The sequence below is a fragment of the Cuculus canorus genome, chromosome 7, assembly GCF_017976375.1.
Source record: "Cuculus canorus isolate bCucCan1 chromosome 7, bCucCan1.pri, whole genome shotgun sequence".
NCBI classification, from domain to species: Eukaryota; Metazoa; Chordata; class Aves; order Cuculiformes; family Cuculidae; genus Cuculus; species Cuculus canorus.
This window is the reverse complement of record NC_071407.1, coordinates 13,324,696-13,341,123: the sequence shown is the minus strand read 5'-3', so window position 1 is coordinate 13,341,123 and position 16,428 is coordinate 13,324,696. Positions and strand designations below refer to the sequence as shown.

Here is a 16,428-nt window from a genome sequence, read left to right as displayed (position 1 = left end):
TGACATCAACAAAGCTGTTTTTCCAAGAGTGTGCTTTCAGTGAAATTGGTAAAGTATTCTCAGTCACACATTTACTTGAGTACAGTCTGACTGATAGACAAAAGTAATTCACGAGTCATTTCTGGGTATAAGCAGCTACTCATATGGCTTGTTAGAGGATTTTATTTAATTTCAGGCTGAATTTTGTCATAAATCCAGATGCTAAAGTAACAGCTATGTATCAAATACGTTGTAAAATGTATTTAACAAAACCCTGCTTATTTTACACGGACTATCAGACTATTTCTACTGACAACCACATCCACAGAGTGGCTGCCCAGTGCCTAGAGCTCCAGAAATAATCCAGGACTCAAACACATTAGACACACTAAACACAAGGATAGATTTGCAGTTTCATTGGGTGAGCATCCATTTCTATTCAAGGAGCATTCGTTATTTAAAATATTTTAAGCAATATTTATCAGTTTTATAGATTGCTAGAAAGGAATCTGAGAAACTATGAATTTGCAGTGCAACTCTGTGAAAGCCAAACCTCAAATCTGACCCTCTATGAGTACCACGAGACCAACCATTCTCCTCATTTAACTGTAACTGAGTTTACTGCCATGAAATGGGAACCGCAAATTCTCCAGTAAGCTAATTAGCATGTTTTCTAGCTTCCATACCACTCATGCTTCTCAGTATTTCCTGCAGAACTACCATTTTAGTTGCTTCCAACACACTGGTTCTTACAAAATCAGTTTGTTAGAGGTAATGCTAGTCCTCTGCTTCTCCAAGTCTAATGTGCCCTGTATTGTCTCACTGCTAGAAAAAAAAAGAGGACCATACTTATAGAATGTGAGACTTGATCCAGAAGAGCAAGAGTTATGCCACAGAGAAGAATCATTGAACATGAGCTTTTAAAGAAATGCCATGGCTGCAGGTCAAATATGATCCTAGGATGTGCAAGCCTACCAAGTAGGACTCCACGTGCCTATCTGCCACTGCTACAAACACTGCTGGAACACTCTCTTCAGCCAGCTGTTCGCATTCAAGAACACCACTGATCATACTGAGGAAGGAATAAAGCTGTGAAAGAGTAAGGCTGAAGTGAAAGAGTAAGGCTGAAGTGAAAGAGTAAGGCTGAAGTGAAAGAGTAAGGCTGAAGTGAAAGATTGCCAATTTATAGGGAGTGGTTCTGCAAGTGATTTGAAAATAGTCTAAAAGCATTTCACACAGGAAGGCTGCATGACTGTAGAGGGTGCTCAGTCTAGCAATGACAGAACGAGAGTCCATGACAAGAAATTAAACAGATCCACACAAAAATATTAACAGAGAGAATGGCTACTTATGAATCAACAAATTTCTGAAGCAGTTTTTCCATCACCAGAGGGCTCTAAATGAAGGGCAGGGGGGTGATGTTTAAATCAGCCTTTTTTCACAGAGTCAAGAATTCATGCAGAAAAGTCAAACAGCCTAAGCTACACAGTGGGTCAGTCAAACGGAGCACCATGCCTCAGCTGACTCTCCTCACCTTATAAAACAAGGTAACAGTGAGTAAGAGGCTGAAGCATAGGCAATATTTGAAAGAAACCTGCAGAGAGAGATTTCACCTGGAGAGAAGCTGGATGGACAAATCAAGGCTCTCTGGTGCCAACACTAGCATGACCTGTGCACCCAAACAGCCCTTGGAAACTTGTTTCCTTGGGAAAAGGTCTTCAGCAGCCTGCCGCAACCTCTGCTGCAGAGGTTCCCAAACTGCTGTCCATCCGAGCACCTGCCAATAGCAAGCATGGATCTGGCAAAGATGTTATTATCTCTGCTTTTTGTTGTCAGCTGTTAAATTCCAGTAAGAAATCTATAAGATAATTCAAATGTTTCATTTGCACTGTTTTACCGTAAGCAATTGTTCAGGTTGCACAGATCTTGAAAGATTAAAAACTAGTAATGAATTTGATCCCTCTTCTGTAATACAGAAAAAGAATATTTTAAGAGTTCCTATGCATTTGTTCTAGCTGAGAGCTGGGAGGTCTCAGCTAGATTTTATGCAAATGCCCACCATAACAGGAATTCAATCTTTGACTGATATCTGCAAATACTAATATCATTGCTAAAAAGATAAAGCATTACAGTGTGCTAGCCAAGCTGAAAGTTAAACAGCACTTAGGGCAGAAATGTCAGAATGGAACTGAACACAATTAATGCTGTAAATCAGAATTAAAGTCAAGATAAACTTTTCTATTCCAACTCTGTTCTTTTGCATCAGAACAATCTGAAGCAACTTCAGCAATGAATAAACTTGCCAGCAAGAACCAACAAATACAACCCTAGCTACTCATCAGCCAAGGCATTGCTCCCCTTCTCAAAGGAGACTGCTGGTTTCTTCTACCCCTTTCAGCTCATTACCTATAACTAACAGTCTTGGTGTTCAAATCTGTGTGAAGATCTCCTACCAACTTAGGACAGCTGAACACCTCTATGTGAGTTACACTTCCCAAAGAGAGAGAACAGGATGAGACGTGCCGCCCCCAGAGAGAGAACTGGAAAGCCATCCTTCCACATACTGATTTCAAAGCAAGGAACAACTGCCACTCTAACCTGCTATTAAGGATTATACAACAGTAGCTCTTTTGGCAGCAGATCACGGTGTTTCAAAACAATGACGCTTTTCATTAGATTCCAGTGTGTTTCAGGGAGCAAATACAGACTTAACAGGCCTTTCCAGAAGCGCGGTAGCAACCGACAAAGTATTTGAGATGCACAGCTCTGATCAGTAGCACAGTCATTTTGAAAGCATGCAACTGGGTCAGCCTGGATAACACAAACACCCAAAAGCCATCTTTATCTTCTAAACACTGAAGGTGAGGGAGGACATTTTTATTGGTTTTCCTTACTGGCCGTGCTTACTGGTAAAAAAATCCCTCTTTGATCCCTACTTTATTAATATTTCATAGAAAAAACAAAGACACCAAAAAGCTTATTATGTTGTTTGGTTTTTTTTTAATCTTTGAAAGTAAAAGGAAGAATAAGGATGATTTTGTAAAGACACTCAAACCCTCTTCCAAGCTAGATGGGCTGTCTCTACACACTTATGGGCTACATAAACGGATGTGCTCAGCTATGAAGGGCACTGTGAAGATAAATACAGAAATCAATTAGTAAAGCAGATCTTGATTCTCAGTTATCCTACCAGAGAGAGCTCCAGAGGTGTACTAGTCTACTACAGACTTCATAGACTTCCTACTTTTGTCTTTTATAAATGATTACCCTCTACCAAGAAGCCTTCTCTAAGGGTGATCTAGCCTTTCAGGTGAGAATGGCGAGTCTTCGGCATCCAGACTCAGCTCACCAAATTCACTCCTGGGCCAGCTCTAACACTCTCCTGAAATGCTTACAATGGCCAGAAGTTCTTGACGTTGCTCCTTGTTCTACAGGTACCCCTCACCTGAGCTACAGAGAAATCCTCTTTCACTCCAGACCGAAGGGTGGACGTGTACTTGTCACTCATCATGGAGATTAGAAACATGTGTACTTAAAACCTTTCTTGCACTTTGTTCTGAGCAAGTGGTCCCACAGAGTAGCTCCCAGCCGATGAGCAGCGAGCTACAGACCTACCAACTGGGGAACCACAAAGAGATAAAAACAGGGAATGTGAAGTCTGTAGGTGTTCTGAAGTGTTCTTATGGTGTGAAGCGCCCCTCTGCATACAGAGTACAATTCATTTTATTCCTGACCTGTTTTTTAATGAGAGGCAAACATAGCAATTATAGTCTGCCTGATTACAAACAGAATTACAAGTCTATCCTTAGGGCACAATAGTGTCCCCACCTAAGTGTTATCAGCTCTCAAATCTCATTTAATCTCAACAGACGTGTAGTACCCAGTCACCCTGCAGGAAACTCTACAAGTAGATTTTACAAATATCTTCTCAGCAGTATCCCCATGCTTTTCCAAAAGACTGCTAATTCATACAGCATTTCTTACGCCACCTATGTAAATTAATCAGTAAAGGAACTGAACATCTATGATGACTTTGAGCTTTTGCTAAGTCTCTGGCTTCTCTTTGATAACCTAACTGTCTCAGCTTTATCAAGAGATACCACAGCCTACATCACACTGTTTTCCAACTGTATCAACTTCTCTTCTTCGGAAACTTTTTACTACACTGCCCAAGCAAAACACCAGCCTGAGGAAAACAAAGTTATCTTTCCATGGTCCCTTCAGCTCACTGTATTTTTAATAGGTTAAATCAATCCTGTCGAAATAGGAGACTGTTCCCTGGCAGGAGCTAAGACAGATGCTCACAGTGCGTTCTCTGTACTTGTTTCAGCGTAGACAGTGCTCAGAGGGAACACAGATGAAATGACAGACCTACTCCATCAGCTGTGATCTGGAAGAAACCTGTCAACCTGAACGGTGAGAGAACTTTAAGAACAATTAAGAAGGCATTGTCAGCAGGTCCCTGTTATCCCAACACCAGAGCTGAGAACTTCCGACACTGAAGCTTACCTCTGGCTGGGGCTTCTCTCTTTATGGAACCTCTAGTATCTTGTCAGTGTAGAGCTGAAGGCTCGTTCAACAGCACAGTCTTGCGCTGCTGCTGTGGATGAGTGAATAGCTTGAATTCCTTGGGCTCTGAGATGTCTTTAAAAAATGTTTGTCCCAAGCACAGTAGTACAACAGCCCTGATTCACTGAGAAGGACTTCTTTTTCAGCATGTTACCTGACCTAATGTAGCCGCTAAAAAAAAGCTGACCAAGCGCCCAGATAGCACAAAGCCTTCTGTGCAGCCACAGAAACGCCTCCTTCTAATTGCTTTCAAAACAGCAACTGAAAAAAATCCCAGCTTGGCTCTGAGTGTCATAACACGAGAAGACTGTTCTCTACGTGTCCTAACCTTTCCGATATTTGTTCTTGACCCCACCAGCACACATTGATTTATGAGGACTGAAAGTGCTTTTTATTACTGTCTTTGTTAATATCCACTCACTAGATACTTTGTGAAGAAATCTGAGTGCAGAAAATTGAGCGGTAGATGAGTAAAACATTGTTAGTTTTTCATCATCCGTTCCCTCCTGATTGCTCAAGTCTAGCCAGCAGAGTTTTTTGGCCTTGGCTCATAAAACTGCCGGTACAATATCGCAAGAGAAGTTACAATACATGTAAAACAAGAGGTTAAGAACCTACCCAACCTATTATCAGGTGGTAAAAAATAAGAAAGGTTAGATGACAAACGTGTTTTTAACAAACTCTCAGAAAGGGCACAGTGCTATTTCCCTGGATCAGAAGTGACAAAAGTCCCCAGATCACTGAAGGCTACAAATGGGTATTTCATCTCAGATCGCAGCAAGTAAAGCTATTTCCGATTTTTACAAAATTTGCTCACACCCATCTGCTGATGATTCCAGCACTGTCATTTTTTAGCATAGTCACACTCTAGAAAACCATCCCATTTCAACACCGCTATAAGGAATAAATGCCAATCACCAATAAATGCCAGAACATGAGCGAGATGCATTCTGCTCAGGATGTCTGCAGTTACCAAATGGTTAATGGTACAGGCAAGCTAATGTCTTCTAGAGGCTAAACTTGTATCATTAACTGAAAAGAACTTAGCAGAAGATCATCTGGTGTGCTAGTCACAGTGATGTTTTCAGGTAGAACAAGCATTTGAAGAACAGAGGAGGGCCTTTGTATCTACTTACTTGAACCACTTACAACTTTAGGTAGCAGATGTTCATTTTTATAATTTCTCCCTAGCAGAGCTCTGTCCAGCCCTGTCAGCTGCAGCCCTGCTTTTGATTACAGGTGGAAAAGGTCTGCTGACCACTTCTCCCTTCAGAAAGACCCTGTTCACATTTTATTTTCCATTTTTAACAAAGGAAAGTGATGCAGACATGTAGCATCCCAAAGCACTGGAAGACTCGGCAAGGGCCCTGCCTTGCTGACCTGCCCCTAAACATCACTGGTGCACCCGCTGATGCTTGTGACATGAAGCAGAAAATGAAATCTGACTCCTGCCTCAGTTTCCAGACAGCAGAACTAACAGATGATTTACCAGTCTGGCTTCCTCAGATGTTAAATTCCTCTTTCCAGCTTCATTCAGCCACTTGTATTCAGTGACAGGAAAGCTACAGGAACTGAACTGGAAGAGCAGTGTCCAGGGTCAGTCTCAAGCTAACCAGTCCTCAGAGCACCTGCAATTTATGTTCAACTCATGAGCTTTTCCTTAGGAAATAAACTTATCCCAACCTAAAAGCACACACAGAGAATACTATTATAAAAGTGGAACAGAGCAAGCAATGAAAAGGAAACGACTGTGCATCTATTACAGTATCTGTTCTTAAAAGGTCTCAGTGAATACCACCCAGGATGCCAGAAAGGACATAACTGAACCAAGACTCTCAGGACCAAATCTTGCAGCCCTTTCCTGTGACTTCAAAGGCCAAATCTTTGCATAGTCTTGAAATAGAATTGCTTTGTAACATCCAAAAAGGTGACTTGAAAAGATGAGAAACACTTGAAATACCTTTGCCAACATGTTCAGCTCTTACTTTGAGGGGAAAAAATAAAGGTATCTCAGATAAAGATGGAGAAAGCAAAAGAAATAAACATCTAAAAAGATTATTTATTTGTAATTGCAACTGGTTCTATTTATTGATTTCCAAAACTACCCAAGCAGCCTGCCGCTTACTTGCTCTTACTCTTAGATGTTATCATTGGTAATTGCCGTGTTATTGCAAAGCACTGGCATAAATCCCACTCAGCACCTCTCTGGGTTTCTGAGAGCAGAACATTCACATGCTCTTTACTGACCCCATGTCCCTAACTATTCCCTGTGCATGCCTATGTGTAACTCACCACCAACTGAATCAACCCAATCACCAGCTACATTCAGCTTGCCTAGAGATTTTAGTATGCTTTATGCTAAACCATTGATCTTCCAATTTTACCTTCCTTTCTAGGTTACTTTAGAAGCCAACTACAAAGTTTTTCTTGCTACATGCCATGGCCAGATGCACCACATTTGATGCAAATGCCAAGAAGAGCACAGTCCAAGTAGTAAGGTATGACCTGATTCCCACCCACAGCTACCATTCTCCAAAGGAGATAAGGAATACTGATTCCAGCAGCAAACGCTGTCTGAACCGCTAGGCACTTCCTCCTAACGCCAGCACAAGCCGCTGGGATGCAGCTGCTGGTGCCGCAGCAGTGCCGACAGCAGCTTTTGCAGGGGAAAGGCAACAGCTCACACAGAGAACGGCCAACCCACCCACAAGGTCCCATAATCCAGGTCTGGTCACCACAGCTGCCAAAGTGGGACCACCCTGGTTGGAAAATACTTTGGGGAAGCTTACCTTCCCGCAGGGTTCAGCCAGAATTTGCTGCCTGAAAACCCAGCAAGAATGTATCTTAAGTGTTTCATGTATTCTGCCAGTGTTAAAACAGAGAACTACAAGGCCTGGGTCAAAGCCAGCTAATCCAAAGGCCTGTTCTTAAGTAAACAGTGGAAAACCATTCTACTTCAGAGCCTCCTGCTGAAACCGGTACAGGAAATTTCTGTTTTACCCTTTCCTCTGAACCAACTGTGCCAAGCAAGGTTAAATAATAATCTAGTAGTAAGCATATATGCAAAACAGTTAAGTCTTTGTTTGAAAATATCTGGAAGGCAGCTGGGAGCTGTGAATACTCTATAACTAAATAAAGCTAAGTATGGACTGCATAATGACTTCAAGGAACCTTTGTTTTTAAATAAATCAGTTGCAGTGAAAAGAGTCGGAATGGCAGTTTTGGACAATAAAACCATCTTCTTACTTACAGGATGAGCACAACACAAGCAGTACTAGAGGACACCGTTCCCACACATCTGTTTCTACTGACCTACTTCAGTTTGGAGCCACCTTCAGATCTCAAAAGAATCACATCTCCTTGGGCCTCCTTTTCTTCTTCCATCCACCTACAGAAGTTGTGCCCACACATCTTTTACTTTCAAAAGAGAAACCAAATGGTTGCTCACGGCCCAACATCCTTTCTATAGGTATCTCATTACCATGACTCCTGCTCTCCACATTCAATGGGCTCTCATCTTTGCAGAATTTAAAGCAGTTTTAGCTGCTATGATGCACAAGAACCCACTTGTTTTCTTGCTCCTATGTTAAGGGAAGGCAGCATGCAGACAATCACAGTGGGGCTTCCAACCTCCCCAGTTTAGTCAGAACTTTATCACTAATGAAACTACTTAAAAAAGGCTGGCTGTGCTGGTAAACCCCCAGGAAGTATTCATGCCCAGAGGAGGATAAGCTAAGGTCACCAGCAAGCAACAATTTTAACCTCTATCATTCTGTACCAGACTTGAAAAAGCAGTAGGATTGGGAGGGCTGGCACACAGCCACTCACTGCTCCCAAGCGTAGGAACCCAAATGCCGGGGAAGTAAGAGCAGATCTACTTTTAACGTTTTGGTAAGGTGCACGCACTGCTACACATATAATAAGATTCGAGATGGACTGCTGTGGGGTTTTTTTAGGCTGAATTACTCGGGCTCTCTTCTTGATCTCATGCTGTCACATAAAAAATGTGTTTCTCCCACCATGGCTTCACACAGGCAGGTCTCCCAAGCACCTCTTTAGCCATGCAAACACATGCATGAGACTTAACGCTAACCTTCACACAGGCAGGTTTGAATTATCACTTGCCTACAGCGGCTACCTTAGATACCCACACAATTTCTTCCAGATGTTGCTTAAGGTCTATTAAGGTACATTAAGTTCTCCTTATTGTACCTGCTGTTTCTCACCATGATTGTGTTAAGAAAGCAGACTCGTTATATACGCTCTCTATGCAGAGTACACAGTCCAAGGTTTTAGGAACCATTCCAGTTAAAGAGTCATAATGATTAGAAAGCAAAACACAGCTCATTGCTCCAAGCATCATAACCATGACACATAATAATAATTTCTTTAGCAGCACAAAACAGATATTTTATAATAGGAAATATTCATATGAATGTGCACTTTGGAGGTGATCAAAGAATAAGACGTGCTTCAGCACAGAATGGCCAACTCCTGAAGACTCAGATCGTGGCCATTTCAAATACCATATCAAATGGTATTTGTGGTGCTGACACTATAAATAAAATTTACAAAGGAGATGCAGTACAGACAATAAGCAAAGAACTCCCAAGCACTGACTTGGTAACATATCTCATCCCAAACACATCCCAAAGAGGGAGGCAAGGCTTCCACTCCAGGGTACATTCTGTTCAGTTTTCTGTCCTGCTATTCCCACTAATAAAAAAGCCACAGCTGTTTTATATCAGAACACCCAGTATTCGCAAGGCACCCCGGGACAAGGACATGGTGCAGAGGAGGCACCGCAAACACATCCCAAGGTCCATCACCCAGGCTGTCCTTTCCTGACATACAGCGTTGTTCTCAGTTTCCCTTGTGAAAGAGCCTAAGAGCCTTGCTTTCATCATGGGTTTATGCTGGATGGCATACGAGTATTTCTTATGCTGAGGAGATTAGTTGCTGAGGTGTTCTTTTAAAGGAGCAAAGACAAGGCACAGCTCTCCCAAACAGCAAGCCAGTTCCTATGACAACTTTCCACTGCAGCCTGGCTGGAGACTATCAATTCACTTTCGCCTGGGCAAGCAGCTTGTATGTGTTAACATTACTCTGGGACACTACAGACCTCTGCAGGTTTTTCACCAGTGGCCGAGCAATGACAGCTGCATGGTACCGAATCACCCAGCTCCCACGGCACTCCCCGATTTAAAATTCCTACACAAGAATGGGTTCTCTGAGCATGACTGCAAGACCCTGCTTTTTGCCTTTCGCACGGGATTTCCAGGGCAGAGCTGCAGTGAGCCCTTCTTCCCACACCTCCTTGCCAGGAGGTCTTTACAATTTCTGTAGGATTCAAAGGTGGCAGACCATCTCAGTGTGCCCTGGAGCACCACAAACCTACTCCATAGCCAGCTCGTGTGTCAAACTAACCTCCCATCTATTGGTTTTTAACCAGAGTATTATTTTATTAAGCTGAACTGCAAATAACAGGTATGATGTGAGCAAATAAACGTATCTGCCTTTTCATTAAGCATGTTACACATCATATTGCTTCCCTTGTACTTCAGACACAAAAACAATATACTTGTATATTTTGAAAGGAAATAAAACACTACTTTCAATGTTCCCCCAAGGAGTACATTGCCGCAGTGTTTACCACTAAACATCACAGTAAGGTTTCTGTTTTTTCAAAAACAAACATTCTCCCAGAAGTCAAAAAAAAAGTCTAGGATCAATATTTCTAGTGATTTAGGAAGGGTCTATTAACTTTTGGTTCCTGCTATATTAGGAATCAAACCTGACAGGGAGTAAAAATTCAAGGGGGCTATTATTATTATTATTAATATTATTATTAAATACATACTAACTAGAAGTTTTCCTGGGAAAATTTCAGCTTACATCTGGGTTTTGCCAGTGTGTATCCTAGAAACAGCATATAACACTAATGCTACCAATGCAAATATACCAGCAGGCTGTTAATGTCAAACCTCAGCTGAAAACATTTCTACCATTCTTACCATTTTTCTCCTCATTTGTCTCTGCAATTGTACTTAATTCAATGGAGCATTTTAAACGTAATTCGGTGGTGCGTTTTGCCATACAATTTGTCTGAATGACGCTATACAGAGTAAAGGTTGTATTGTACTATATAATGAAACTATATCTATGCTTGAACAAACTCCAACCACTGTTAATCAAACCAGCAAGTTCCTGAATGATCCTTTGGACTGCAGGCTAACAGCAATAGATTATTTTAAATAGCAGTTCTACTCTAAAACATGTTTAGGTTGACAGGGGCCAACGAGGGCTGACAGACTCAGAGCTAAGCCGACCCATTTGCAAGTAAAAAACTGGGGGTTTTCCTCACTGTCCAAAGCACATGAATCGAAGATCAAAATATAGTTCTGAGTTTTGTTTCTGGTTTTCACTAAAACCACGCAGCACCTGAAAGGACCTGAAAAATGTTTGCATTTTCTGTTTATTCACTAGCAACAAGCAGGTACATGGACCAACATGACACACTCCAGCAGGCGACGAGATGTTATTCTAACCTGATGGAGGGGAGCATCGGGATAGAATCATAGAATCACTAGGTTGGAAAAGACCTCTAGGATCATGGAGTCCAACCATTCCTATCTGCCACTAAACATGTCCCTCAGCACTTTGTCTACCCGTATTTTAAAATACCTCCAGGGTACAAAACCACCTCCCTGGCCTCTGCCAGTGCCCAATGACCCTTTCTGTGAAAATTTTTTTCCTGCTATCCAGTCTGAACCTCCCCTGGATGAGCTTGAGGCCATTCTCCCTTGTCCTGTGTGGTCACCTGGGAGAAGAGCCCAGCACCCACCTCTCTACAACCTCCTTTCAGGTACTTGTAGAGAGCAATGAGGTCTCCCCTCAGCCTAGGTAAGAGCGGGACGTTTCTAAGCGAGAACTTAGAAAGCATTTTGAATTCTTGGAGGTTCGAATGGTAAATCTCCCAAGGAAAGCTAAACAACACAATAATTTAAAACCCAAGCAATGATGCCTTGGGAGGGAGGGACGTTCCGGGGACCGCCTCAGAGGGGCTCCTCGGTCCTTGGCAGCCTCTGGACACACCAGGGAGGGAATGAACTCGCAGGTTTCACAATCACAGCCGTTCCAGGAATGTTTGAGCCCGCCCGTGCCACAGGCGCAGCCCCGCTCCGCCAAACCTCCCGTTCCGTCAGAAACCGGCGCGGGGCTGCTTCCGCCCTGCCTTCTGCCACAGTATTTTTTGGCACAAAAGGAGGGACTAAAAAGAAAAGCACAAGCAGAACGTGAGCGGAGCAGCCACGCGTCGGTTTTTAACTCCTGAAGGCGGCGCCGCGCAGGGGGCTGCGGGATCCGCGGGACTGAGCGGCGCCGGGGAGCGACCGGCTCTGACAGAGACTGGGCGGGAGGGGGGGGGGGGCACGAGGAACAGCACGCGGAGCCGGGAGGGGGAAAGACCCGCGCCGGCAGAGACGAGGCGGGGCACGAGGAACAGCGCGCGGAGCGGGGAGGACTCGGGGCGCTGCGCGGGAGGGAGGGAGGAAGCTCCCGCGCGGAGCTGGGGCTCAGGGCGCGGAGCAGGAGGCAGGGGGGCTCCGGCCGCAGCGCGCGGCACTGGGGGAAGGAGGGGGTGCTCAAGAGCGCAACGAGCGGAGCAGGGGGGCTCGAGCGGCAGAGCACGGAGCAGGAGGCGGCGAGGGGGGCGAGGGGGTCGCAGCGCGAGATACTGGGGGAAGGGGGGGTTGCTCAGAGCGCAACGCGCGGAGCAGCGGCGGAGCAAGACGAGGGAGCTCAGGGGGCAGCGCGTAGCACTGGGGGGGCTCGGGACGCGGAGCAGGAGGGAGCAGGGGGGGCTTGGGTTAGAGCACGCGGGGGGCAGCAGCTCGGGGCCCCGCCTGGGGCGCGGCGGGATAGGCAGTGCGGGGCCGCCCTGCCCGGGACGGGACAGCAGCAGGGGCTACCCCCGAGGGGATCCCCTGACGAGCAGCTCGGGAAGCGCCGCCGGCGGGCACCGGGGCTCGGCTCCCTGCCCCTCCCTCGCTCCCTCCCCTCCTCAGCCCCGGCGCGAACAGAACACCCTCCACCTCCCCCCGGCGGCTCAGAGGAGCGGGGAGGGGGCCGCTCCGACCCCTCCCGCCGCGCGCACGCGCCGCCCGCACGCGCGCCGAGCCCCAGCGCGCCCGGGCCGCCCTCACCTCGCGCCGCGCCCGGAGGAACTGCCCCGCACCAACTGCCGCAGCGCCCCTCGAGCCGCGCCGCGCATGCGCCGCCCGCGCCCCGCCCCTCACGGCGGCCCCGGCCCCGGAGCGTGCGCTCCGAGCGCCCGAAGCGTTCGTCGCGCGCCAGCCCGGGGGAGCCGTGCAGCGTCCGCGCAGCCATCCCGGGGCACCGCGCAGCGTCCCCTGTGCCAGCCCGGGGGAAACCGTGCAACCAGCCCGAGGAACCGCGCAGCGTCTGCACAGCATCCCCTGTGCCAGCCCTGGGAAACCGCGCAGCATCCCCCACACCAGCCCAGGGGGGCACTGCGCAGTATCCCCTGTGCCAGCTTGGTGCACCGCGCAGCATCCCCATGGCATCCGCCGTGCCAGCCCATGGGGCATCCGCACGGGCAGCCCCGCAGCATACCCTGTGCGAGCCCGCTCATCACTGCACAGCATCCCCACAACATCTCCGGTGCCAGCCTGCCCAACACTGCACAGGCACCCCCGCAGCACCCCCCACACCAGCCTGGGTGCACTGCACAGCATCCCCACAGCCAGCCCGAGGGCACCACACAACATGCCCTGTGTGAGGCTGCTCAGTGCCGCACAGCATCCCTGCAGTATACCGTGCAACAGCCCGGGGGCACTGCATGGCATGCCCACAGTGTCCCCCACACCAGCACCTGCACCCAACGCCTGCACACGCACCCGAACAGCATCCCTGCACCTGGCATGGCTCTGGCAGGAATCCCTGTGGGACCGCTGCAAGCTCAGGGGGTACCAGCCACAGCAGCGGGAGCAAGGGTTCCTGCCTGACTGTTTGAAGCAATGTCTGCTGCCAGGAGCAAGCACAGGCCCATGGTGCCCGTGGCTGTAGTGGTCCAGGTTGGAAAAGCTCAGGAAACGGTTGTGCAGGGCAAAAAATATCCATTGGTTTCTTCCCAGTTTTGCCACACTGGGCCAGCACTGCCCCAAAAAGTGCCAGGCAAAAAAAGGCTGCAGGCCCCAGTGCTGGCCACCTCGGGGTGGTCCCCACCAGCAGCAAGGGGGACAGCAGCCACACACCTGCCCTGGGCTCACCCTGGGCCAAGATACCAGCACCGATGTCCAGCCTCCCTTCCTGTGCCTTGCTGGTGGCCAGAGGCTGGGAACGCCATTCCTCCAGGCAGGCTTTTTCAGCCCTGCTTCCTTTATCTGCCCAAGGACGCTCCCTTCGGCTTTCCCTACACCCTCAGCTCTGCTCTGCGTGATAAGGCATTGCCAGCATCCTCTGCAGTACAGGGACATGCCGTTTTGCCGACTCGGGCTCTGTGCGCCTTGCTCCAGCGCCTTGCCAAGAGGAAGCACCCAACTGCACCAAGCTTTGACACATGCCGTCAGTTCTGGCTAAAACAAAGCCCATTTTTGGTGCCGAGTCTGTGGCAGGGTGGCATTAATCACCTGGGAAGCTTAGCCTGTACCTCCCAGTGCCCTGGGACGTCTCGTGGCCCCTGCACTGGGCACCCAATTGAGGGGTTTCACTTAGAGATGCATCCACTTGTATTTGGGAGCTCATTCCCACATTTCCTCATGGTAGGGTCCATCCTGCAGTGTGTGTTTGTTTGTCTGTGCATCTTTCCGACACAGAACTCCAGAAGATGCCCTGAAGCCAACAAGGGTGACTAAAAGTGTGAAACAGATTTTGTATGGAGGAAAGTTGAATAGACAAAAATCCTTCAGCCTAGGAAAGAGACTGAGGGGTGAAGGCAGAGGTCTGCAAAGTCCCGTGTGGTCAGGTGGGTGGGAAGGAGCTGTGTCCCATCTCTTCCACCATGTTCCACAGGCCAGGGGCATGGAATAAAATTAGCTGGCAGTGACTCTGAAGTGCAAAGAAAGGTGATGTTTCCTCATGTGGCACATTATCAAACTGTGGATTACAGAGCACAGTGGCATCCAGGACATGAACTTACACTGATTAGATAAGGGCCAGCAAACACAGCGACGTGGCTGCTGTCCCGGGAGCCCCAGACAGCCAGAACTGGAGAACTTAAACAAGGGAAACAAATCTGCCGCTGTCAGTGACAAATTCCTGAGTCACAGGGACCCAGTACAGCCATTTTCCTATTTTATTGATGTTTGTGTGTATGTGCAATTCAGCAAACACATCCTTCTTATATATATATATATATATATATGTTTCTCACTTACGTGTGTCCTCTCTGATTTGGCTGCCCTCATGCACAGAGCTCTGTCTCCCCTCTCACAAGCCCAGGCTGATGGCAGCTCAGGTGATAAACTGTTTAACCAGCCCCAGCAGCAGCAGGCGGCTGCTCTGCAGAGATGATTATGGAGTTTAAGGAGTCCTCCTGCTGCATCATTGATTTTTTTTAAGCAAGTAGGAGGTATAGAAAGGTCTTGGGCAGCCCATTGGGTTTCAGTAGTGGAATTCTTAGTTATGGGACTGTTTTTCTTTGTTATTCTGCCTGTTTTCTGGCCTGAAAAATATCCCCCTGTGGCCACATGTGTGTGTGTCCCAACAGAAATCCACATCTTACTAAGGTATCATTAAGGTTTCCTGAGGCTGAGTGCAGCCCAGGCACTGCTCTGGTTTCAGTTTGCACTCACGTCCAGCTTGCCGTCTCATTTCAGGTCTGACACACTGGTATTCCGCTTGTCTCCAGCCTCTGGTGGATGAGAGGAGAGGAGAGGAGAGGAGAGGAGAGGAGAGGAGAGGAGAGGAGAGGAGAGGAGAGGAGAGGAGAGGAGAGGAGAGGAGAGGAGAGGAGAGGAGAGGAGAGGAGAGGAGAGGAGAGGAGAGGAGAGGAGAGGAGAGGAGAGGAGAGGAGAGAGGAAGTTTTGGGGACTTGGGTGTGGATCTTTCAAGTCTTCCTTGCAGTTTGTTGGGACATCCTTCTCGGGGATGTGGCCACACTGCAGCTCTCACTCTCACTGGCAGGGCTGTACATCTTCCAGGTTTGCTAACCAAGTCAGCTCCTGAGAGCTGGGTCAAGGATTCAAGGGGCTTGCAAGGGAATTGCATTTGGGTGCCAGCCATCAGGATGGGGGTCATGCTGCAGCTGTCTGGAATATGGGAGCATCCCCAGAAGAGGCAGCTCATGCAGAGGTTGGTCCCAAAGTCTCGTCCACCCTTTGCTCCTCTCAAAGAAGCTGCCTTCCAGCAAGCCGGAGCTGCATCTTTGTTCTGCGGGACATGTTTACCATGACTTATTGACTCCAACTCCTTGTTCTCATTCAACACAAGGTCTCAGCAGTCACACTGGCAACTGTCTCAAGTGCCACCTGTTTCATGCAGTCTTCTTCCCTCTGTGCAGACAGACTCCAGAACACCTTAATGCATCAGGAGGCAAAGAAATTTGACCCTAGGTCATTACCATAGATGTCAGCAGTCCCTAGAGAGATCCTTGCATTTCTTCCACTGGAGGACACTGTGACACTCCTATCTCTGCTGTTAGAGTACATATCTACAGCAGTGCTAAAACAGCATGAGTGGAGAGGACACACCAGGCTGTACTCTACTTTTCCAAGACAAAAGAGAACCACAGTCACTTTCACAATGAGCAATAACCAGAGTGAATTCATCACAATGATGTCACACACATAACTAAGAAGAGTTGGAAACTTCTCAGTCATTGATCAGATATTGCCAGCAGCAGAAACCTGACTTAGGATA

The 16,428-nt window shown here is 47.3% G+C and overlaps 1 protein-coding gene across 2 annotated transcripts in view; it reads right to left on the bottom strand.

The window, feature by feature from the left end:
• NT5C2 (5'-nucleotidase, cytosolic II) overlaps positions 1–12,835 on the bottom strand; it is a 62,908-nt gene extending 50,073 nt beyond the window's left edge. Inside the window, exon 1 of one of the 2 annotated variants that reach the window (XM_054071732.1) lies at positions 12,753–12,835. The gene's annotated coding sequence lies outside the window, so the exon portion shown is untranslated. Of the gene's footprint in view, positions 1–4,488; positions 4,731–12,752 lie in introns of those variants that run through there. The other variant, XM_054071734.1, reaches the window with a different exon arrangement.
• Positions 12,836–16,428: the final 3,593 nt, after the last annotated feature.